The sequence below is a fragment of the Pleurodeles waltl genome, chromosome 5, assembly GCF_031143425.1.
Source record: "Pleurodeles waltl isolate 20211129_DDA chromosome 5, aPleWal1.hap1.20221129, whole genome shotgun sequence".
Classification (NCBI taxonomy): domain Eukaryota; kingdom Metazoa; phylum Chordata; class Amphibia; order Caudata; family Salamandridae; genus Pleurodeles; species Pleurodeles waltl.
Window position 1 is genome coordinate 75,512,738 of NC_090444.1, and position 24,327 is coordinate 75,537,064.

General features: G+C 46.1%; 1 protein-coding gene across 2 annotated transcripts in view; it reads left to right on the forward strand.

Annotated features, from left to right (window-relative positions):
- Nucleotides 1–8,373: 8,373 nt before the first annotated feature.
- The window catches only part of LOC138295363 (uncharacterized), a 44,056-nt gene continuing 28,102 nt past the window's right edge, over nt 8,374–24,327 (forward strand). The window contains exon 1 of one of the 2 annotated variants that reach the window (XM_069233605.1): nt 8,374–8,678. The gene's annotated coding sequence lies outside the window, so the exon portion shown is untranslated. Of the gene's footprint in view, nt 8,679–8,743; nt 8,821–24,327 lie in introns of those variants that run through there. The other variant, XM_069233604.1, reaches the window with a different exon arrangement.

Consider the following 24,327-nt stretch of genomic DNA (forward strand, 5'->3'; position numbering starts at 1 on the left):
AGGCTACAAACCCCAAAAGGTAAGCTGTATATATTGCAGAGGCAATAAATGCACTGTGGGTAGTGCAGACCTAAGAATGGAGAGGAGGTGACCCCTAAGACATCAGACGTACGTACACTCCTAAATCCCATACATTCTTCCAGGCACCTGTGGAATTCAGCTTCCCAGAGTCCCAATAAAAACATAAAAAGAAAATGTAACGGGATATGTATAGTCTAACACACTAGCTTTGGTCCAGGGGTCCCCCTGGGACCCCACCAGGGCTTAAAGGTATTTTGTTTTTAAATTTTTGCAAAATCTGCGGCTGGATCTGTAGATTTTGCAGAGGTTTAAAAAAATGGTCTCCCAAGTTTCACAGTTATTTTGCCCCAGGGTTGGCCAGGTCCTCAGGGCATTATGGCTTAAAAATAGGATGGGGGCACACAGGATCCCCCTTACTAGTGCTTTTAGAAGCCCCAGAGACCACCACCTCCCCAGGGCTAAGCTTAGTAACTATGCAAGGGCTGCGCCTAGCCCCCACACCCTGGAGACCACCACTTCCGCAGGGCTAAAAGTAAAATGATATGATAGAGGTTAAATATAACTTGTGCACTGGCCGTGCGCTGATAATTAACCCATATATTACAGCACTCATTACATCTGTTATAACAAAATTGATGTGTGGCCATAACATTTGTAGGAAAATGTTTGATGACATAACTGCATGGCGGGGCGGAGGTTCTAGTTACTGTAGCACGGCTGGGTGCGTCGCGCTGACTGTGGACTGTACGGCCTAATGGGGGAACAAAACCTTGTTGCAGCAAGCTGTACAGTTAACTAGTGCGCCAATACCGCGCAGGTCGGGCACCTCTTTATTTTATAACCTCCGCCCCGGACAACGTATGGTGTCACAGAGCAGGCAACAATGTAGGGGAGAGCCCGGGTGATTGTCTACTTCCCCCCCATGTTTTAGTGAACTACTACAAAACATTCACCCTCGAACAAGGCATATGAATAACAATAACAACCAGGGATACAAAAGAAAAGAGAGAGAAAGGAAAAGAAGATAACAGCAGGAGTTATTGGCTGTACACACACACCAGTCACTTTTCTTTGAAACACATGAAGTCTCTTAAGACTTTGGCTGGGTTCAGGGTTGGGCAGCAGGTGGTACCTTTCACTTCTCCCGCTCTGCTTCAGCCCTCGTGCGGGTCCCCGATATGGGGAACAGGACCCTTCGAGATCTCTGCTGGGACCTCCGTCACTTCCTGGTCAGCATTCATCTGGAGAACTTGGCTGTGAAACGTAGCCTCCTTCAAGCTCTTCGCCACTCTCCTCCAGCGGGTCAGCTCCTGAATCGCCATCCCGAGGCTCCACCCTCCAGAACCACGACACATTCCGGGTCACCTCACGCCCCACTTTTGTGGCAGCAGCGATGGTCCCAGCGTTCTTCTCGACTATCTAGATGTCAGGTTCAAAAGGGGTACGGAACTTCCAACCTGGGTGGCGATCCTTCAGAATGACGGATTCCCCCACTTTTAGGTCAGAATGTTTCGCCCTTCTCCTCTTGCTGGCCTAGACATTGGTCTGTTTTCGCTTCTCCTGCGTCTTGAGTATATCCAATTCAGTAGGTTGCCACTGCTCATCAGCGTATCTGCAGTCCTGTGGTGGCGAACGAAACATCAACGCTGCCGGGGCACACCCCGTCGTGCTATGGGGTGTCTGCCGGTATGCCCTCAGGAACGCATGCAGGCATATCTTGGCGTTCTCTTGTTGACTTACTCCAGTTCGTAAAGCGGGGTTCAAGGTCCACATGAAGTGCTCAACATCCCCGTTTGCCTGGGGATATTGAGGGGTAATTCACCAGTGTGATATGGCGAACAAAACCTGAAACTCCTGGCCGTGAAATGGAGGACCATTGTCCATTGTTATGTCCTCCAGCAGACCCAGGAGAGCTAAAACCTTCTCCAAGACAGGATGGACATGCTCAAATGCCGTGGACGTCACCAGTTCCACCATCGGGAACCGGGCGCACAAGTCAGTCATGACAGCCGTCAGCCAGCCATCAGGAAAACTACCAAAATCCAGGTTTACCCGGGGCCATGGTCGAGTGCTGGGCGGTTTGGTCATCACTGGAGCAAGGACGGAATCTTGAGCGGTGATCGCACAGGGATCACCTGTTGGTATCAGGTCATCTACCATGGCGTTCATCCTGGGGAACCACACCTTCTCACGCAAACAGTCTTCGCTGTCCCCTGATGACCCTAGTAAGCTAATTCTACAACTCTAAGGTGTAGACTGCGGGGTATTACTAAGCGCTGGCCCTGGAGAGGAAGACCTTCTGGACTCACAGAGAGCTACAGCCCTCACATTCCAAATCCACTGCATCGTCTTGCGCTCCTCAGAGTCAAAATCGTACTTCTTGTCAAGGAAACAGTTCCATGACCGATTGGCTCAGCCGAAGACTGCATCTCGGATTGAGGCGTCAGTGATCTCCGTCACCATCAGCGCTGTGGGACATGCTAGGTTCACAATCATGTTTACGAAACTCTTTGTCCGTCCATCCTCCTCCTCTTCTTCTACCTGCGAGCGTGGCCGCAACGGATGGCGTGATAAGTAATCTGCAGGATTGTTGACTACAGGCCAGTAGACAATGTAAAACCGGTAGGGCTGGAGGAGCACCGCCCACCTTTCAATTCTTGGCGGGGCAATTCGGGCCGTGCCCGCAAAGAGGGATACCAGTGGTTTGTGGTTGGTAACCATCATAAATTTGTGCCCTCAAAAATACAAGTTGAAATGCTGACAGGCCCGTCGTATGGCCAGCGCTTCCAGCTCAATTTGCGCATACCGGGCATCCGTTGCCGAGAGGGCCATGTTGGCATAGGCCACTGGCGTCCACTGCTGGTGGCTCTGTCCTGCAGCAATATGGCTCCGAGCCCAATAGGGCTGTAGTCCACCATGACTTCCATTTTCTTGTGCGGGTGGAAGTATGCCATGACCACAGAGTCCAACAGTGAACTTTTGACTGCTTGAAACGCCTTGTCCACTTCTATGCCCCACTCCCACGGGGTGTTGGCCTTCGTGAGCTGTCGAAGAGGTTCGGAAAGTGTGGCCAGATTGGGGATGAACCTCCCATAGTACGTTGCCATACCGAGGAAGCTCCTGACTTCAGTGGCGTTGCGAGGTAAGGCTGCTCCTTGGATGGCCTCTACTTTCTTGGGGTCAACCTTCAGAAGTTCCCTTGAAAAGATGTAACCAAAAAAAGTCAATGGAGTTGTGGTAAAAGGCGCATTTCTTCCAGTGCAACGTTAGTCCTGCTTCTGCTAACCTCTGGAGAGTGGCTCTCAGCTGTTTTTGATGTTGCTCTAACGTGTTGGAGAAAATTAAGATGTCGATGAATGACGCCGGTCAAACCGGACAGTGTGTCCCGTATGGCATTGTGGAAGATATGCACGGCCGAAGAGCCCCCAAAGCTAAGGCACTTGTAACGTCGCAGCACCACCTGGTTTGAGAATGTGGTGACGTTCCGGCTTTCTGGGGTTAGCTCCCGCTGATGGTATCCCGAGTATAGGTCCAACTTAGAGAACCACTGGGCCCTGTTAAGATCCACAACAATATCATCCATGGTGGGTGTGATGTGGCGTTCTCAATTTATGGCAATGTTGGGAAGGCGCATGTCCACACACAGGCGAATGGTGTCAGGCTGCTTAGGCTTTGGGGCGATGACGAGTGGCGACACCCAAGGCGTCGGGCCGGTCACCTTCTCTATGACCCCCACTCCTCAATTGTCTGTAGTTCACTCTCCACCTGGGGTCGTAAGTGGAAAGTCACCCGCCAGTGCCTTAGGGCAATGGGTCGTACTGCAGGATCAACATGTAACTGGAACTACTTTCCTTTCGGTTTTCCTAGCCCCTGAAACAACTCCGGGAAATGGGCCAGCACCGCCTCAGCCAGGGAGTCGTGGACTTGCCAGGCGAAAAACACTAGCTCCAGGTCTTCCACCGTGTGGCATCGGAGAAGGGTTCCTTTCTTGCCTTCCAACACATGGCATTTGGCATGTGTCAAACGGCGCTCACTACCAACAGTAACCTCTATCGCCCCTCGCCGGGGTAACGGGTCCACGCCCCTATAGGCATATATCTTGGTCCAGCATGGTGTGAGCTCTGGTGGGGGAGATATCTTGCTGTATTGTTCCACATCCATAACGTTTACTGACGCCCCAGTGTCTATGAGCACTGTCGTGCCATTTACCGTTATGGTACACATGGGTGGTGGTCTCCACCTCTGGTCCAACCTGTCAGCAAACGAAACAACAAATATCTCCTTATCTTCATCATCCTCGTAGGGTTTGTTGCCTGGGTATGCGTCAACCGCCACCATCCCAGTGCCATCGTCTGGCGTAACTTCCTTTATTGCCGCCTTCCGGGCCAACATGGTCACGGATCTGGGCCACCTCCCTCGGAAAACTTTTGCAAAATCGTTGGGCTTATCACATTTGGAGAAGTTCTTTCCCTTGGCAGGGCATATTCCTGGTATCCTGTGCTCTAGACCACAGCTACCGTACCTCTTTTCCTCCAGTCTCGGTGGTCGAGCCACATGCGGCTGATTGTAGCATCCTTGGACGGCGTCAACCCGTTCTTCCTTTACTGGGCCCAATTATGCCTGGCCTGGTGCCGGAGCAGATCGCGCTAGGGCAGCATCCATGTCCTCTGCAACTATTGGACAGATTGTGTGACCTTGCAAGGATAAGTATTTCATCCAGCAATATGCCTGTATAACATCACGTTTGGGGAGGCACCGACAGACGTACAAGCTCAAACATACAGGCAGCAGCGGTATTCCTGAGCACCCTCTGACATCGGGGGAGCGAAGACAGACGGGGATGCGCAGACGGACGGGAATGCGCAGACAGCTAGAACACCGGAAGAGAGATGCTTTTGCATTTCTCTTCCGACCGGGAGGTGGGGCGGGAGGGACAAGAAAGGAAAGGAAAGACCTTACCTCTCTCACAGCATTTCTGCTGTTCGATCGCAATGCGATTGGGCAGCCGAAATGACCACTAGACACCAGGGATTTTTTTTTTAGGTACTGTCAATAAGGGGAGCAGCCCCTTGGGCAAGGATCGCTCCCTAGGGGTCCATATTATTTTTAGGCCATTTCTGCCGCCCCTGGTGGCAGACAGATCTAATATAATTAGGCCGATCTGCCCCCGTGTTTTTATGTGCGGGGAGCAACCCCTTAGGCAAGGGTCACTCCCCAGGAGCCAAATTATTTTTAGGCCAATTCTGCCCCACCTGCGGGCAGAAACCACTAGACACCAAGGAATTTTATTTTTTTAGCATGCTGACACATAAGGGGAGCGGCCCCTTGGGCAAGGGTCGCTCCCTAGGGGCCCATAATATTTTTAGGCCATTTCTGCCCAGTCCCACCAACCCCATGGGGGCAGATCGGCCTAATATAAGCCCCTAGACAACAGGGATATATATATATATTTTTTTTTTTATATGTGGGGAGTGACTCCTTAGGCAAGGGTCACCCCCTGGGGGGGGGGGCAAATTATTTTTAGGCCATTACTGCCCACAGAGAGGCAGAAACCACTAGACACCAGGGAATTTTTATTGTTTTTATAGTTACTCAGAAGGGGAGTGGCCCCTTGGGCAAGAGCCGCTCCCAAGGAGGGGCAAAACATTTGTAGGCCATTTCTGCCCCCACGGTGGCAGATTGGCCTAATATAATTAGGACGATCTGCCCCCAGGGTGGGCAGAAAACCCCTAGATACCAGGGATAACTTATTTTTTTGTTTATGTTTTATTTTTTATATGTGGGGAGCCACCCCTTAGTCAAGGGTCACTCCCGGTGGGGCCTAATTACTTTTAGGCCATTCCTGCCCCCCCCAATTATTTTGGGTCTTGGTTTTAAGTTTGGGCAATGAGAGCTTGGTAACTCTCAAAAGTGTGCCACTTGGAATGTTGAGGGCTGCGCTTTTTGGACTTTGGGACGCTGCCATTTAGAAACATCCACAACACCTAGACACATCTGAAAACTAAACATCTAGTTGATTCCAGGATAGTGTGCTTCACATACACCCCACACCATTTTCTTTCCCACAATGCCTTGCAAACCTCCAACTTTGCTGGGAATCACACATTTCTACTACATTTTTGTAAAGGAACCTTCCGGAATCTGCAGGAATACACAAACCTCCTACCTCTCAACATAGTCTCATCTATACCGATAAAAATTATGCTGCATTTGTCAGACAACATTTTTTTTATCTCAAAATGCCTTTTTGGACCCGCTTTGGTTCCGTCTCGATTTCCACATGTTTTTGGCTCTTCCCTATCACAGGCACTTGGCCCACCTACACAAGTGAGGTATCATTTTTAACGAGAGACTGAGGGGAACATTGGGTGGTAGGAAATTTGTCCCGGTGTGGTGATCCCAAACAGAAATGTTGGAAAATTTAGATTTTTTAGCTAAATGTGAGGTTTGCTGAGGATTCTGGATAAGAAAACATTGGAGGATCCACGCAAGTCAAACCTCCCTGCACTCCCTCTAGTGTCTATTTTTCAGAAATGTCTGGGTTTGGTAGGTTTTCCTAGATGGCTGCTGAATCCAGGAACAAAAACGCAGGTGCCCCCCTCCCCACCAAAACAGGTAGTTTTGTATTTAATAATTTTGATGTGTCCAGATAGTGTTTTGGGGCATTTTCTGTCGCAAGACCTAGGAGTACCATTTTTATCGGGAGACTTGGGGGAAATGCACAGGTTTGGTAGGTTTCCCTAGGTGCCGGCTGAGCTTGAAGACAAAATCCACAGCTAGGCACTTTGCTAAAAACAGCTCTGTTTGCTTTAGGAAAATGTGAAGTGTCCACGTTGTGTTTTGGGGCATTTCCTGTTGCAGGTGCTAGGCCTACTCACACAAGTGAAGTACCATTTTTATCAGGACACTTGGGGGAACGCTGGGTGGAAGGAAATTTGTGTCTCCTCTCAGATTACAGAATTTTCTGTCACTGAAATGAGAGGAACATGTTTTTTTTTGGACAAATTGTGAGGTTTGCAAAGGATTCTGGGTAAAGGAACTTGGTGAGTGCCCCACAAGCCAACCCATTCTGTAATCCCATAGGTGTCTAGTTTTCAGAAATGTCCTGGTTTGCTAGGTTTTCTTAGGTGCTGAATGAGCTAGGGGCCCAAATCCACAAGTAGGCACTTTGCAAAAAACACTTCAAATTTAAATGTAAAAATGTGATGTGTCCATGTTACGTTTCCTGTCGCAGGCACTTGGCCTACCCACTCAAATGAGGTACCATTTTTATCAGGAGACTTGTGGGAAAACAGAATAGAAGAACAAGTGTTATTGGCCTTTGTCTTATTCAACATTTGTTCTTGCCAAATGTAAGACAGTGTGTAAAAAAGACATCTATTTGAGAAATGACCTGTAATTCACATGCTAGTATGGGACCCCGGAATTCAGAGATGTGCAAATAACCACTGCTTCTCAACACCTTATCTTGTGGCCATTTTGGAAATACAAAGGTTTTCTTGAATCCTATCTTTCAATCTTTATATTTCAGCAAATGAATTGATGTACGCCAGGTATAGAAGGAAAACCCATTGCAAGGTGCAGCTCATTTATTGGCTCTGGGTACCTAGGGTTCTTGGTGAACCTACAAGCCCAATATATCCCCGCAACCAGAAGAGTCCAGCAGACGTAACAGTATATTGCTTTCAAAAATCTAACTTCGCAGAAAAAAGTTACAGAGTAAAACGTGGAGAAAAACAGTTGGTTTTTTTTTTACGTCAATTTTATTATTATTTTTTTATGTTGTTATTTCTGTAGGAAAACACTGTAGGATCTACACAAATGACCCCTTGGTGAATAATAAATTTTGTCTACATTAAAATGGGGTATGTCCCAGTAAAATGCCAAAATTGGGTTGAAAAACTGCGTTTTTTTATTCAAGTCTGCCCGTTCCTGAAAGCTGGGAAGATGGTGATTTTAGCACCGCAAACCCTTTGTTGATGCCATTTTCAAGGAAAAAACACGAGCCCTCTTCTGCAGCCCTTTTTTCCCTTATTTGAAAAAACAAAATCTTTGCTGCATTTTGGCAAATTTCTTTGTCTCCTTCAGGGGAACCCACAAAGTCTGGGTACCTGTAGAATCCCTGGGATGTGGGGAAAAAAAGGACTAAAATTTGGCTTGCGTAGCTTATGTGGACAAAAAGTTATGAGGGCCTAAAAGCGAAGAGCCCCAAATAGACCAAAAAATCCCTGGCACCTGAGAAGGAAAAGGCCTGGCAGCGAAGGGGTTAAACACCTCGTTTGAATCTGTGTTGCTGTGAGTGCTCGCGCATGCGCAACATCGCGCAGGGGGAGCGGAGACGGACGCACGAGCTGAAACATTCAGGAAGACTTCCAGCAGCCGGGAGAGTCCACGTCACCCAGGAGAGGGGGGACGCTTTCACTTATGTTTCTACTTTTTGCGCTATTTTCTGCACACTAACACGCGTAAACTGTACAGGCTTGTGTATACTGAAATGACTTAATGAGTAAAGTGTGAGAAGTACGGGCATTTCCGACTCCTTGATGCAGTTGTCCTCTTAATTCGCCCCGGCTCCCCCTATTGCGTTTGCGTTTCTCCGGGCCGTGGTCCGTGCCTCGCGCTCTGACCGTTACAGTTGTGCTTGGGAGCTCTGACAGGTAGGTCTGCAACGAGCTGCTCCCTTCTTAGACGTCATTTATCCGACAACATTTTCTTGGTGTGCCTTTTCCTTATAACGGGAATACTTGTTTTCAAAATTCAGTAATTGTTTTCACTCCGCTTCTTTTGGAGATATTTTAGGTAAATCCTTGGCCATCTAAAGTAAACTTCACAGAGCTAATCTCGGGTTATTTTACATGCACATGCATGGTTTCCTCTGAGGTGAGATGAAGAGAAAGTTCTATGGCCTAATTTTTATTGACTGGGCGACGTTGGATTTACAGTTACCGTGCCTAAGAACGATTTGTTCCTCGAACTTTGAGGGCCGTATGAGATTGATATTAAAGTGCAATCGTGCCTGCGCTGATTGCAGCATAGTGCAAATGAGACGCTTTCTCAAACACCAAAACACGAGATAACCCTTCCCGTTCAGTTACCTACAAAAAAAAAAATACGCAAAAACATGCACCGCTGCAAGAAATAGTAATTTTGTCTTGTAATCAGACACTTGTACAATTGCAAGCAGGTTAGGGTGACCATAATCTTAAAGCCAAAAACGGGCATTTCACAAAAAATGAAGAATGGCTACATTTTTCCTTCAACTGAGCGCCTAGAATGACAGCGCTCATCAGCGTAGCATTACAGTCGAGGCACTAAGACCATAAATGCAGTTTTTAAAGCCAGTATTATGCTTGTTAATTAATTTGCTTTCTTATAACAGCTGTTAATTATCCCTGCTTTGGAAAACATAACAAGGCACCTCTCACCGTTTTCAGTTGACATTGGCACAGACAACTGATCCGTCATTGATGGTCAGTGTTTTCGTTTTGTCAATGCATGTCTTGTTTTGACATGGCTTTTGTAAAATTTTATTGTTGTGGTAGCTGCCAGGCCCTCACTATTGTAGCAAACATTGGCAAAAAAGCAAAAAAAGATGTGGTCCCAAAAAGCACACATTGCCACAGTAGTTTCTGGCATTGAACAAAGCTACTTTGTTTGCCATTGAACAAAGCTACTTTGTTTGCCAATATGCTTCTTATAGAAGAGCAGAATGATACCACTCACAGTAAAGCCAGCCGATAGATGGAAAGAAATATCATTTTTATAAAAACAGAAGGTCTTGGTTAACGCTAGACCTAACTAGGGGCCCAGCTCTCAAAGAAAGTCACAAAAGTGCACCCATGGTACTTGACTTTGCATTAGTGCAGAATTATGTCTTTCATGAATTCACAAGAATTTACAGAAGTAGACCAGGAAATCATACTCCTAGACAATATTTGTTAATTGTATTTTAGCACAAGCAAATATGTATATGTAGATTTGATCATGCGCAAGTACACTTTCCCTCCAACCACTTTTTTCCCAACCCTGTGAGAACTTCCACTTCTGCCCCTGTCAGGAGTACATTTCCATCCTTTCACTGTATGCGAAAAGATTGAAGAAGAGCTTGTGAAAGTCCTTAAAACACACACGTTAGTAGGTTTCACACATACACAAAGGCATCCCAACCCTGAAACTTATGGCCATACGGGAGTGATGTTTTGATGCTTACAACCTACATAGGCATCAAATTCCTTGAATTCTTTTCCATTGAAAGGTGGTCTGTTATCCACTTTGACTAATGAAGGAATGTCAAACGTGGCAAATATTTTGTTCAGTGTAGGAAAGACCACTAGTAAAATTTGTCCATTGTCAATGAGACCAAAAAGTCAATTGGAACCTCTTGCGACACATTTATGGGTAGCTGGGACATCTGAAGGGGCTCCGCTACTGGAGCTTTTACCAGAGCCTGGTATACATGCATTCTCCAACCATCTTCCATACAAGCGAATCAAGAAAAGGTAACCAGGCCTTGTGCCCCAGAAGACTTTTAATAGCAATACTTTTTTGATGACCGCCATGGGCCAAATCAATCACACATCTTTGTAAGGAATGAGATACCACCAGTGCCTCAAAGCTGTGGTCTAGCGTGCTGTGCTTGCCAGTTCAGTGTGAATTCGGAACGTCTGCTCTTGAACATTTTATGGCTGTGTTCTGGATCTCTCCATCTCCGAGTAGTCAGATCATCAGCTACTGCTCAGAGGAGTCATCGCTCCACACTTAAGCAATAGCTTTCCTTTTCAGAGCACGTGGATGATCCTGTTTGATCCTGTAGCGCAGATATTCTTCAGAAACAGATGGCCCTGTTCCAGTTGATGTAAGTGGAAATCTGGATTATGGTCTTTCTCTGGTTGGCTACTAATGCTGAATTTGAAGACCTGGAGGTGCAAAATGTCCCCCCCCCTGCACACACACACACACACACACACACACACACACACACACACTCACTGCTGGAATGCATCTGCGTTTTGGGTACTCCACATATAGAGACAAGTGCTTGATGGTCAGTTACAATGGCAAAATGCTTACCTACACATAGGTGAAAATGTTCACAGGCCCATACACCAGCCAGACTTTCTTTCTCCACTTGCAAATAATTATTTTCATGGCTAGTGGGGATGCCACTGGCATAGGTCACAATGCAACGTGGTACAGTGGTGACCCATAATGTACAGCTGGCGTGATGCGGTCACACACACATGCACACTCTTTCGCACGCACATACACACACCCGACACATACACACTGATATCCATTCACAGCATGCGCGCACAGACAGATACACAAAACATCCATACATACTCACTAGCACGCACCCAACATAAAAAAATACCCTTACCGTGCACCTGTGGTGATCTTGGGTGGCAGGAAGGAAGCCTCCTTTGTTTTCTGGAGGATTCAGGTAAGGAAGTGACGGTAAGAATATCCCACTGCCTCCTCTTGGCTGACCTTGTTAAAGAGCAGCCAGTGACAGGAGGACCTTCCTTACCTCGTCACAGAGCAGAATGGGTCCAGTGAGAGTTGTTGATCCCATTCCATCCTGTGACGAGCATCACTGATAGACACTGGCCCTAAGCACTTAAAACTGAAGTGCCCAGGTCCACGCCTATCAGTGACACTCCCACTCGTCGTGTAGGGAAGGCTCACATGAGACTTTGCTAGGCTGAGAATGTCATGCCTAGAGGGCTGTGAAATCTTCAGCTCAAGTAATACCCACTCAGATAGGCAGGCTCCTGCGCATTTAGCACATGGACATCACCTGGCTGCATGACCTGAACATGAAGAACGTCTGTCAGGCTGGTCTTTGACATTAGTAAAAGGCGGATGGGCAAGGCCCTGCCCCTCCGCTCTTAGAGATAGACTGCTGCAAATTTGGGGCCTCAGGATATGTATCCTTCTGGACAAGTATATCACTTGTGCTCACCGGTTTTGCATTTAACACTGTCTCAGTGAGTGAGACCAGGATCATAATATGCCACACCTTCAGCACATGCAATTTTTTTTTGCCAGTTTGTTGAAAAGTGACTTGACCTTTTTTCAACATGTGAACGCTGTTCCTTTGTCAGATTTCTCAAGGGCTCACTAGCGTGGCAAAGTTCAGAATCTATTGTGCCCAGTAACAGGATAAGCCTAAAAAAGAACAATGGGCTGATACATTCTGAGGTGCATAGTGGAAATGAGCTCTGTGATCTTGTATGGATCATGAAGGTTGTCCTCAGATACAAATGTCCACATAATTAGAGTGAGGTCCTGCCAGAATGATACTCTTTTTTTTTTTGTTCAGAGTTGGATTCCAGTCTTTTAGAGCTATAGACCTTGCTCAATGTCGTCTCGGGATCCTATTTGGTAAAATAAGGGCATCCCAACACTTATTCAGGCAGTTAGAAAAGCTGTGCATTCATTTTCTGAGTTCTTCCTCAGCTGCTGCAGAAGGATCGTCAGAATTAATGTGTGTTTATCTGTATAGTCCACAATGTGTGGCAGCATACTAATGTATTTAGAATTCTGTTCTAATTTTATTTGATGGTAGCCTTAAATCAAAGTTTGAGAAGACTTTTTCTCCATTGAACTGTAGTTGATGGATACAAGGTGCAAGATATCTTTCACACTGAATTGCGAGGTTAGGACTTTGCATGTCCATGCGGATCCACTTTTTTCTCAAACAGACCAGACCTTTGGGCACAGGAACAATTGGGGGGTGAGGCCATCAGGGGCTTTATGATGTTAAACTTTAGCTAATTGTTAAGCTTATCTTCTACCTGTATCTGAATTTCGAATGGTATTCCCCTAAAGTGCTTACTCATAAACTACCAATTCATTGTTATGTAGCTGTCTCAGTTAGTTTTTGAGTTTGCCTCTGCTTGAAAGAGTTCATGAAACATCCGACTGACGTTTATAGCTGCTTCTTCTTCAGAGATCTTAGCAACAAGCTGACACAGTTCCTGCAGTAGACCCATGCGGATTGCAGCCTTAAAACAGATAAGACACCCAGTGCCAGCTGCGGCCTCCACCACATAAACAATACCATGAGAGAATTACTAGTGAAATGTGTCTAAGCGCCTGAGGGACTTCTTGGAGCTGTAGGCATAGAAGCATACATTTGGGGGCTTTACCAGGGTTGGGTTTGTAAGAATCTCAAAAGTGGCATCAATCATTACATTATTCGTGGCACCATTGTCTACTATGAATGGAACAGGATACCTTGAATTGTCAGTGTCCAGTACAAGTTCAGAAAGATCATTATCATCATCATTTCAAATGCTTTCTTCGCAGAGAAAATCCTGGCTATGCTTGGTGTCTTCTTTGTGGACAACGACACTGGTGTGGATTTGACAACATGCCGTTGCTTCTCTGATACCATGGAGTGCTCTTGAAGAAGTGTTTGTCCCTGTTATCAGCATACCCTGGACTCAAAAGCCATGAAAGGAATTTGATGGTGCCTTTGCCTTCAGATTGACTTTAGCAGAGACTTTGGAAATGACTTGACATTCCACATTAATGGCATGAACTTTGAGTCTCATGAGAGACCAGTCTTAGCCACACAGGTAGCATAGGCATCTTTGGTCATTGTCTTAGAAGCATAGATTTTTTTATGGCCAGTATCTCTTCAGTTGCAGTCTCGTACTTATGTCTGTTCATTATTTTTACTTTATATTCAGCAGTGAGGAATATACAGACCATGGACAAGAAATATTTGAGTTTCCAAGACTTATATAGTTTTTGTCAGAAAGGAAAAGTCAAATTCAGCAAGATTTTTGGGAGCAAAATCTTTCCTTGCAGCTGTAATTGTCAAAATATCAATTCTGAACACATCAGGAGCATGCATGATGGAGTGAAACAAGTACCTTTCGAGTTGACTTTTTTTTTTTTTTTAAGGATTTACACCGTTACACTTTTTCGAGCTTTGCAGAAGAGCCTCTTTCGCTTTTCTCAAATTGAAGTATCTTTAGTGCCAAGTGCCTCCATACAGATAGTTCACGCACCTGCACCACGGTGTGCCAAGGTTGTGGGAGGTGGTGAGTCTAAAGATTAGAGGGGCGCACACAGAGATAGCAGATTTGCCAGATGTCTTCAATGAATGACCTGACTGGCTCAGCCTTTGCCTCTGGTTTCTCATTGATGGAGGACGGCATGCTTACTTCCCCCACCAGAATGTAGAGAAGGCACAGGATGTTGAGACAAGCAGTGCAGTCACAAAACTCCTCATCACAAGTGTAATGATCGCTCTTCACATATCACAAAAGCCCATATGATTGCAGGCTGGAATTTCTTCATTGCTTATTCTTGTTGGTAGTTGAGACAAGAAGAATTTGGCATTCAGAGATCATTGTAAGAAACGGACTTTCAGAGTAACCATCTTGATATCGCTCTCACAAAGAGTTCTCAGCAAGTCAGCGTTCTCCCTGTTTTTGCGCTCCTTCTGACTGTCCTGCCTTCCCCCATGCATATGGGCAGGAGGATCTCATCCATGCCAGAAAGAGACGCCCTAGTAATGCAGAAAAGAGGACACTACTAGTCTGAGTGATAATGTGGATTTTTCAAAATAGTTTTTCACTTTGGGAGTCTTTCTTTGTTCTGGATCCATAAAGCAAAGGTAACTTTGCAGGACTGCCATATACATATGTGTGTCTGAGCAAGTACAAAAATAAGGGTGTACCTTAGAAGAGGGAGTGAAGCGCTGTGACACCATGAAGGCTGCCTTCTACATTATAGTAATTCCTTCACATTGCTGCGAGAGTTACTTGTTTTCACATAATCCATATCAATATTTTAATGAAGATTTTTTGCAATGTTTTGTTTAAGATTTAGAGCAGTGTGTCTTGCTATGTGCTTTTTCTGGGACTTATTCATTCGGAACAGAGTTACATTTCATCTAAGAGTGTTTTGTTTCTGAGTGTGTATGTGACTTGAGATCCTGACAACAACTGCCAAGCTAAGGCCTATGATGTCTTCTTCAGAATGTTGGGAATAAGCATGCTTGAGTAAGGGAGTGGTGGGTGGAGTTTGTTGGAAAGCAGCAGGTTGTGTATGAGGACTGGTTCAGGGGAGAGGGGCAGCTAGGTCCGCATACCAGATGTCAGACAGCAAAAAACAGGAGTTTTCACTGGTTAGAATCCATTTAACTAACATCATCCAGAGCTCGCAGGACCTGATAGGTATCCTGTTGCGACCATCTAACACAAAGAAATATTCTGCAAGGAAAGTCATTATTGTTAGAAATGGGGTCCTTAGTTGGCAGCCAGGTTACCCCTGTTCAAGCAAGGACCGTCACTCTAGTCAGGGTAAAAGAGAATCACCCTCAGCTAACCCCTGCTTACCCCCTTGGTAGCTTGGCACAAGCAGTAGGCTTAACTTCAGAGTGTTAGGTGTAAAGTATTTGTACCAACACACACAGCAACTAAATGAAAACACTACAAAATGACACAACGCAGGTTTAGAAAAAAAGAATATTTATCTAAACAAAACAAGACCAAAACAACAAAGATCCACAATACACGTCAAGTTATCAATTTAAAAAGCAAAAAGAGTCTTCATGTAGTTTTAAACACACTAAAACTGTTAGCGTGAAAATGTACCTTGGGTGCGTCAAAAATAACCTCACACGGGCGGGTGTGCGTAAGAAAGGGCTTGCGATGCGGTGATTTCACTCACGAGCGAAACCTTGCGTCATTTCTCCTTTCGTCGGGTCGGGCGCATCGTTTCTTCTCTCCGCAGGAGAGTGATGTGTCGCAGGCTTTGCGTTGTTTTTAACCACCCAGTGGTACTTGCGTCGGAAATCCAGCCGCACGATGATCCGAAAACCATGTAGCCTGGGTTGCGATCTCCCACTCTCCATCAGAGATGCTGCGCATCGTTTCTCCAGCTCTGTGCGCCGATTTGCAGCCGCGAAGCCGGCAGCGTGTCAATTTTTCAGCCACAGATCAGAGTTGTGTTGATCGTTTCCCCGCACAGCATTCTGTCCATGGATTTCTTCCTCTTTAGGGTGCCAGCTTCTCCTTTCAGGGTCCCAGGAACTGGATGGGCACCACAGGGCAGAGTAGGAGTCTCTCCAGAGACTCCAGGTGCTGGCACAGAGAAGTCTTTGCTGTCCCTGAGACTTCAAACAACAGGAGGCAAGCTCTAAATCAAGCCCTTGGAGATCTTCACAAGATGAAAGGCACACAAAGTCCAGTCTTTGCCCTCTTACTCTGGCAGAAGCAGCAACTGCAGGAGAGCTCCACAAAGCACAGTCACAGGCAGGGCAGCTCTTCTTCCTCAACTCTTCTCCAGGCAGAGGTTCCTCTTGGTTTCCAGAAGTGTTCTAAAGTTTGTGGTTTTGGGTGTCCTTCTTATACCCAATTTCTCCTTTGAAGTAGGCCTACTTCAAACCAAAGTCTCTCTTGAATGTGCAATCCTGCCATGCTCATGCCAGGCCCCAGACACTCATAAGGGGATTGGAGACTGCATTGTGTGAGGACAGGCACAGCCCTTTCAGGTGTGAGTGACCACTCCTCCCCTCCCTCCCAGCACAGATGGCTCATCAGGAAATGCAGACTACACCCCAGCTCCCTTTGTGTCACTGTCTAGTGTGAAGTGCAACCAGCCCAACTGTCAAACTGACCTAGAGAGGGAATCCACAAACAGGCAGAGTCACAGAAATGGTTTAAGCAAGAAAATGCTCACTTTCTAAAAGTGGCATTTTCAAACACACAATCTCAAAATCAACTTTACTAAAAGCTGTATTTTTAGATTGTGAGCTCAGAGACCCCAAACTCCACATGTCCATCCGCTCCCAAAGGGAATCAAAACTTTAATCAGATTTAAAGGTAGCCCCCTTGTTAAACCTATGAGGGGGACAGGCCTTGCAACAGTGCAAAACAAATTTAGCAATATTTCACTGTCAGGACATATAAAACACATTACTAAGGGGGTCATTCTGACCCTGGCGGTAATTACCGCCATGGCGGAGGTCGGCGGTAGCACCGCCAACAGGCTGGCGGTGCTCCGCCGGGCATTCTGACCGCGGCGGTACAGCCGTGGCCAGAAGCGGAAAGCCGGCGGTGTACCGCCGACTTTCCGCTGCCCATGGGAATCCGCCCAAGCTGCGCCGCCATGGGGATTCTGACAGCCCATACCGCCATCCTGTTCCTGGCGGTTCACCCGCCAGGAACAGGATGGCGGTATGGGGTGTCGTGGGGCCCCTGGGGGCCCCTGCAGTGCCCATGCCAATGGCATGGGCACTGCAGGGGCCCCCGTAAGAGGGCCCCACAAAGAATTTCAGTGTCTTCTTTGCAGACACTGAAATTCGCGATGGGTGCAACTGCACCCCTCGCACCTTCCCACTCCGCCGGCTCAATTCTGAGCCGGCTTCCTCGTGGGAAGGGTGTTTCCCGCTGGGCTGGTGGGCGGACTTTCGGCGGTCGCCCGCCAGCCCAGTGGGAAAGCCAGAATGACCGCCGCGGTCTTTCGGCGGGAACCGCTTGGCGGGCGGCGACCGCCGTCCGCCGAGGTCAGAATCACCCCCTAAATGTCCTACCTTAACCATACACTGCACCCTGCCCTTGGGGCTACCTAGGACCTACCTTAGGGGTGTCTGACATGTAAGAAAAGGGAAGGTTTAGTCCTGGCAAGTGGGTACACTTGCCAAGTCGAATTTACAGTTAAAACTGCACACACAAACACTGCAATGGCAAGTCTGAGATATGATTGCAGAACTACTTTTGTGGGTGGCACAACCAATGCTGCTGGCCCACTAGTAGCATTTGATTTACAGGCCCTGGGCACCTCTAGTGCACTGTACTAGGGATTTACTAATAAATCAATATGCCAATCATGGATAAGCCAATTACATACACATTTTGTAAAGGAGCACTTGCACTTTTGTAAAGTGCCCAGAGTAACAAAAACAGCAAGAGTCCAGCACACATCAACAACTTGGGAAACAGAGGCAAAAAGTTAAGGGAGACCAAGCCAAGGATAAAAAGTCTAACAATTATGCTGATAGATCTAGGGACATGTGCACTCTTAGCCACCAGGATACCCTGATGTGAAGAAACTTGTACAGAGCTCTGGAATGTGCTGCAGAGCAGTCTAAGAGTACAAACTGTGCAGGCCCCATGTCATGTGCTGTTAGTGCAGTGCCTGTCCTTTGACAGATAGAGAGTAGGAGGGGTTAGGAGAACTTTGAACCCACTCAGCAGGAGTAAGGGTCAGCCAAGCAAGTCTGAATATAGCATCCCTTCCAATGACCAGATTGAGGAGTAAAAACATCAACTTTGGAACTCACTGGCGTGGCAGCAAGCCCCCAGAGACAGTTTGACAAGACCACACACATTTCAGAGGAAAGAGCCTCATCCTCGTACCGCCTCCACTTCTACTGCAGTCCCACTCATCCCCAGACCCTGGTGACATCTGCTTGATAAGTGACGTATCAAAGTGGGTGCTATCTTAGGAGGTATAGATATGCAATTAGAAAACCAATGTACTGAAGTGATCAGCTGCAGACACCCAAGCAGGAATTGGAGGACAGTGTTCTAGCTGCCACCGTTGGTTGGGGAGGAAGCATGGGTGCTCTTCAGCAGAGCTTCAACTAGGCGAGTCATGCTAAGTTAGAGAGTGGCTTAGTGTAAATGAGACCTACGGATATAGAATACCATGAGTTTCTCAGTAAGTTAATATATTATTCAATACATATATAGTTAAGGAGGCCAGAGGATTATGTGGTCTGTGAAAGATGAATGTATGTGTGGAATGTGTGTGGCGCCTGTAGTTAGCTGGATGAATGTGTACTAAGGGATCAACAGGATCTGATGAAACGTGTACACATAGGAACTGGTCAGGAATGGCCATGAGTTACAAGGCAAACTTGACATTGGAGAGCTTAAGGGAACCCTTACAGGTGCAAGTGAGCGTGTGTCTGAAGACTAGGGCTCATGTCTGTGCATGACTCTGGAAGTGTGATGTTACTGCAAGCTGTCCGGTCTGTGCACCCAGAAGGAGACAGAGGCATTGCATCCACCTTGAGCACCAGGAATTGTGTGTCTGCAGCATGCAAGGGTTAAGACTGGTATGATTGATAGTGTCTACAGGTGCTTGCTTAATTGTCACCATCAGGGGAGCACGCTAGATAAGAGAATATTCTAGCAAGAGCTAAAGAGATTGTTCAGAGCACTAAAGATGGGCCAAGATTCATCATACTTTCTTGAGACAGTAGACAGGTGACTCATCAGGTCTCCTCTTCAAAACCGGCAACCTTTCTTCAGAGCTAGCAACCTGGGTGGATGTGACAATTTAAGCTGAATCTCCAGTGTTGGGCCAACGTTTCTTCCTGCTTGTAAGGAATATAGGCATTCTTGACCACAAAAGGGGTAGTTCTTGCAGTGGCTTACAAGACCCATTCATTGCTTTACTGCAACATTGTCCGCTTTCTAAGGAAAATTAGTTAAATTTAGTTTGGGAAGGTTAAGTCAATAATGTCCCAAGTTAGGAAAAGAGATCATTGGAATATGTAGCTCCTTATCAGGGACAGATAGTCACTATAGCCAGTGCTCAGCACGGGAATGAATGTCATAATATTTTGAAGCCTAAAGTAATGGAATTTCTTCAGGAGTTAGTCCAATGACTCGATTTCTACCAGAGGTACGGTGCTGAAGCAGGGTAAGTCTGTCAGTTGAACCACAATGCAGGATGGCCAGCTGCGTTACTGTGGGGAAAATTAATGGAGGTCTGGGAGGGACAGAAGACCATAATTTCCTGGTTTTGTGTTGGAAGGCACCAATCCTTTCAACTTCTTTTACTTCGTGGGTCTGAGGGTGAAATGTGAAACAGGGCCATCAGCGGGAGGGAAACACTGATCTGTGTCTTCTGACTTGGGCAGATTCCAGCAGTGAAACCGTGACTGCCATAGACGACTCCTCCTTCACCAAATTTCTGACCCCAGCAGTAGAGGCTGTGAAGGGAGGCAGAACTAAAGTCCAGGCCTCCCCTTCAACTTTAGTATCTCTGCAAGTAAAGGGAGTACCGGCATGGACTCCTCCGCACTATTCACCCTCCAGGCAAGATTGTTCCCACACTATATCTCCACAGCATCTATAGATAAGCAGGCACTAGATTACAGGTATGTTATGGTGACATGGGCAGAATCCCTACAAGAACACCTCTACATCTTACCCTGCCAGCCACGATCACTATGTTTGACTTATCTAAAGAGTGTTTTTTCAAAAGTAAAATTACATCTTTGCATTTTTTTATTTTGTGATTTGAAACACCTCCGACCAGTACACGTCGAAGATGAAAAGTGCAATTTTTGTGTTGTTACAGGTTAGTGCTATCAATGACTAATGCTTCCTGGCCTAAACTGTAAAACAGACTATGCCTTTTTGATTAATAGGTTCCTGGTACAGATACCGGGCAGTACTGTGCAATAGTATGCCCACTCTCCGGCTTAAGGACAAATGGAGCAAAATCTTCTATTCAATATCAGCCTTTGTCCAAGTGCAGCGGGTGGAATACATTGAAGTATTTGTGCAATTACTTGGATGGGTATGGACCATAGGGACATGCTTTATCCTGAAAATCTTTGGCCACGGATGAGGCCTGGAGAGTTGTGCTGTTAGAACTCTCCAGGTTGCCCTTAATTGACAGGCACAATGTCAACCGATTGTGTGAAAAGATACTCAGAATAATCAGACAGAAAGGGTAAACTCAATTAGATGAGTAGTCCTGAGAAGAAGTTTGAGCATAGTCCCAAAGGTATTTGACAGAAAAAGAATAGGATCCTATTGTTTAATCAGAGGTGTGGAAATCCTATCACCAATTGCCCAGGACAAGTTCTTTGGGATCAAATACAAGGAAGATCCAACCCTCTTCTACTGAAACACTTTTACTGTCTCTTGACAGTAGCACTGTATGGATCTCTGAAAAAGGAAGCTTGTATCTATATGAACAAGTTGTTCAAGCCTTCACTGTTAGTGCGAGTGCTCCAAGGAAATTGAGTGAGCTGTGAGCTCAGCTTGCATTACTGACATTATAAAATACACATGCATGTTTGAAAGATGTAACATTTTGAGGCTTTTATGTTGCTCCCAGAATGATCTCTGATTATATGCGAAAACATCCATAAGAATCAAAGCAATGAATAATGAATTGCTTTCATTCTTATGCATGTTTTAGAATCAAAGTAAAATTTAGGATTGTGTCCTTTGAAACTAAAATGGAGACAAAAAAAGTTGCTCCATGGAGAAAAAAAGGTTTCGATGAACTATTGTACAACTCTAATTACCATTTCTCTGAGGTATTATTAAATGAAATGCGTTTGATACTTGCCGACATTTAAAAAAAAGTTAATAATAGAGATTCAGCTTTAAACCATTATGAGCAACATTAAGGATAACATGAAAACTAATTTGGGGCCTGATTTTTAAATAGAATTACCAAAGTCCACCTGCAGGCATATGTCCTTTCAATGGTTCAGATTTATGACTTTTAGGAGTTAACAGAAGATTAGACGTAGGCCTGAAAATCACACTCCTAGTGAATTCTGTGTGAATTCCATGTTCACGTGAGTCAATATGCTGGTGCATTTGCTCCTGGGAACATCTGCTAAGCTATTGCAAATTCACATTCTGTACACCCCGTTTTTCCCACCCAGGAAAATGGTTTACACCTGCCCTAGTCAGGGTTAAATATCCATCCTCTTCCAGTGTGGGAAGAGATTGGAGATGGGTTGGTGAATACCCTAAAACATGTCAAGTGTGGGTTTACAAAGACTCCGAGCATTCCAACCCTGGATCTACCACTTTCTGCTTACTTCCAGCCTCTATATTTAGATTTTGTGGAGAGATAGCAACATCAGAGCCTAGCTATTAATCAAACCTTCATACATTAGGACCAATAACCTAATCGCAGAGGCTATTATCAGAGCTCTGATATAATAAGAACACCGCCATAGTCTGTCACCTTTCTGCTTGACAGCTAATGGGACAAGTGCTTTTATATTATATGACAAAATAGATTTCTTTAGCATTCCATCTCTTGGACAAGTAGATATTTTTATAAAATCCCACAATCCTGGCTGAAAGGTTATTTAACAATTGCTTTGTTGGCATTTGTCATTTCAATATGGTGCACATGCCACCAACCCAAGCTGATGGCTTCCTGGAGTGAAGTGGTGGAAAATAGTCCAATCAGAGATACCATCTTAAATGTATTCCTAGCAGTGGGCATCCAGGGCTGATGTCAGCTCCCACCATGTACAAAAGGGAGAAGAAGGAAGGCATGATTGCCTTTGTAGCCTTGCTGATAGTGATTTTAACTAGATCGCAAAACTGGTACTGACGTTTCTATGCTGGCCTGTCATCTTCTAGTCATGTATACGCTCTAAATCCAGAGATGTTTAAATTATTATTCCGGAATATTTCAACTTAATTGCCATCGATATCCAAGTTCATCTTGAAGTACCGCTCACCCAAACTTCCAAGTAAAGCTGCAGCCCTTGTGCCAGTTATCTGTTATCAATAAATGGTGCTATCCGTGTTGGTGGACATTAGAGTGAGTCAGGACTTGTGGTGAGCATATTCAATCAATCATTCGACTTGTTACCCATGAAGGTATCCATTTGCTGGCATGGTTCAGGGTCTCAGTCAAAGAGCCAGGTTTTCAGCATCCTTCGGAACTCCTGTCGAGTAGGGGAGATACTGAAGTGCTGGGGCAGGCCCTTCCCTACTTTGACTGCCAGGTAGGAGTAGGAGCATTCTCTTTCTCTGCTGTGTTGTATGCAGTGGGTGTTAGAAATGGGGTCTCTGGTTGGCAGTCAGTATGCACTCTGTCCAAGTAGGGACCCTCACTCTAGTCAGGGTAAGGGAGATACACACCCAGGATAACCCCTGCTTGGTAGCTTAGCACAAGAAGTCAGGCTTATCTCAGAGGCAATGTGTAAAGTATTTGTACCAACACACAGTAATACAGTGCAAACACTACAAAATGGACACTACACCAGTTTAGAAAAATAGTCAATATTTATCTTAATCAAATAAGACCAAAACAACAAAAATCCAACACACAAAAGTAAAGTTATGAATTTTTAAATTAAAACGAGTCTTACTCCATAGAAAACAATGGATGCGTTCAGGTTACACAAAGTACCTGGTTTGCGTCAAAAATAAAGCTGCATGGCTCAGCGTGCATCGGAAAAGTCAGCGATGTGTCGATTCCTTACTCGTAAGTGAGGCCGTGTGTTGTTTCTTCTCCGGTTGGTTAGGCAATGCGTTGTTTTTCTCTCCCGCAAAAGAGCGATGTGTCAATTTCCAGATAGGCAATTCGGGTCCGGGTAGGTTCACGCCGATTTTGACACCCAGCGATGTTGTGTGCAAAATCCGCACGAGGACGAGAATCTGCGCTGAGTGGGGTTTCCGTTGATTTTAGCAGCTGCAAGTGCATGTTGCGTTGTTTCTCCAGCCGCAATGCAGGTGATGCGTCTATGTCCCAGCTGCTATGCAGGTAGTGCGTTGATTTCAGCTGCCACGCAAGTGGTGCGTCGTTTTTACAGCAGTGTTGCAGGTGGTGCAGCAAAAGTTTCCCCGCACAGCTACTGTGCGTGGATTTCCATCTTGGTTTCACCAGTTTCACCTTTCAAGGGCCCAGGGACTGGGTAGGGCACCACTTGGCAGGGTAGGAGGCTCAGCAGAGAGTCCAGGTGCTGGCAGAGGAAGTCTTTGATGGCCCTGAGACTTCAAAACAGGAGGCAAGATCAGTTCAAGCCCTTGGAGGCACTTCAAAAGCAGGAATATACCACAAAGTTCAGTCTTTGTCCTCTAACAGGCAGGAGCAGCAACTGCAGGCCACCCAGCAACACACAGTCATAGGCAAAGGGGCAATACTCCTCCTCCAGCTCCTTCTCCTTGGCAGAGGTTCCTCTTGGTTCCAGAAATAATCTGAAAATTTGGGGTTTTGGGTCCACTACTTATACCCCTTTCTGCTTTTGAACTAGGCAGACTTCAAAGGAAAGTATCTGTTGTTCACAAGAACCTGCCATGCCCAGGTCTGCCTCCAGACTAACACCGGGGGTGGAAGACTGCATTGTGTGAGGGCAGGAACAGCCCATTCAGGTGTGTCAGCTGCTCCCTCCACTCTAGCCTAGATGACCCATCAGGATATGTAGGCTACACCCAGCTCCCTTTATGTCACTGTCTGGTGGAGATTCACAAACAGCCCAGCTGTCAGTCTGACCCAGGCAGGGAATACACAATCGGGCAGAGTCACAGAATGGTTTAAGCAAGAAAATGCCCA